This window comes from Gekko japonicus, unplaced genomic scaffold, assembly GCF_001447785.1.
Source record: "Gekko japonicus isolate JY-2015 unplaced genomic scaffold, Gekko_japonicus_V1.1 scaffold1629, whole genome shotgun sequence".
In the NCBI taxonomy this organism is placed as follows: Eukaryota; Metazoa; Chordata; class Lepidosauria; order Squamata; family Gekkonidae; genus Gekko; species Gekko japonicus.
The window spans coordinates 283,307-284,443 of NW_015170329.1; the positions used below are offsets into that span (position 1 = coordinate 283,307).

The following is a 1,137-nucleotide window of genomic DNA, read 5'->3' on the forward strand; positions in this document are numbered from 1 at the left end:
TTAAGTGTGGTCAGTGTTGGCCCGGGAACCATCCTGGCAACTCTGTGTAAGCTGTCTTGAGTCCTACGATGGGAGGTTTTTCGCGTATAAAGACATGTATATGTTTCTGAGCATCTCTCGCTGTAAGAGTGCACTGCTGATCCAAGGTCTGAGATCTCTCATTGTATTTAAAGTCAAACACAGGGTGGGGGGAGGACCCAATATGTTTGTGCCTGTTTATGTGAGTATGTGTGCGATGGTGAGGGGCCATGGCTCACTGGTAGAGCATCTGCTTGACATGCAGAAGGTCCCAGGTTCAATTCCTGGCATTGCCAGCCAAAAGGATCAGGTAGTCGTTGATAGGAAAGACCCCTCCCTGAGACCCTAGAGAACTGCGGCCAGTCTGGAGCGGGTCAATAATACTGACGTTTGATGGACCAAGGGTCTGATTCAGTATGAGACTAGTGTTGCCAGCTCCAGGTTGGGAAATACTTGGAGATTTGGGAGATGAAGACTGAGAAGGGCAGGGTTTGGGGAGGGGAGGAGCTTCGGTGGGGTATAATGTCATACAGTCCACCTTCCAAAGCAGCCATCTTCTCTACCACTTGGAGATCTCCAGCTAGGCAGCTCCATGTGTTCAGTTCGTACAAAACTCAGTACAAATGGAATACAACTAGATAAGACGAAGGAGATGGTGCACTCAGGGGTCATTTTCTGCAGGAGCGCACAGGAGCAGAGCTCTGGCAGTAAAGACCCCAGGGGGCGGGCACATGCAACAAGCCCCACCCCCTGCTCCCAGCAGCCCTCAGTCAGAGCAAGAAGCAGCCAGGTAAGCTGCAGAGCCCCCCCCCCGGCCCCTCGGTCCAAAACAGTCCAGTAGTACCTTTAAGGACAAGTTTTATTCAGGTACAAGCTCTCCCTCCTCTGCGAGGACAGATCTGCACATTCCCCCCCCCCAATAGCTAGCAATCCAAAACAGTCCAGTGGAGCCTGAACAGTGGGTGTTGCCTTCTGACAAACTTCCGGTGATGTCAGGGTGTGTGGCATATGCAAATAAGTTATGCTAATGAGTTATGCTAATGAGCTGCTGCACCTCTTTTTCTATGAAATGACCCCTGGGTGCACTGAATAGGTGGGTCTTCCTTTATGTTTTTTTTT

At 50.7% G+C, this 1,137-nt stretch overlaps 1 non-coding gene across 1 annotated transcript; it reads left to right on the forward strand.

Annotated features, from left to right (window-relative positions):
- The first annotated feature begins 244 nt into the window (after positions 1 to 244).
- Positions 245 to 314, forward strand: TRNAV-GAC. The gene has a single exon. It is a non-coding gene; the product is annotated as a tRNA-Val (tRNA).
- Positions 315 to 1,137: the final 823 nt, after the last annotated feature.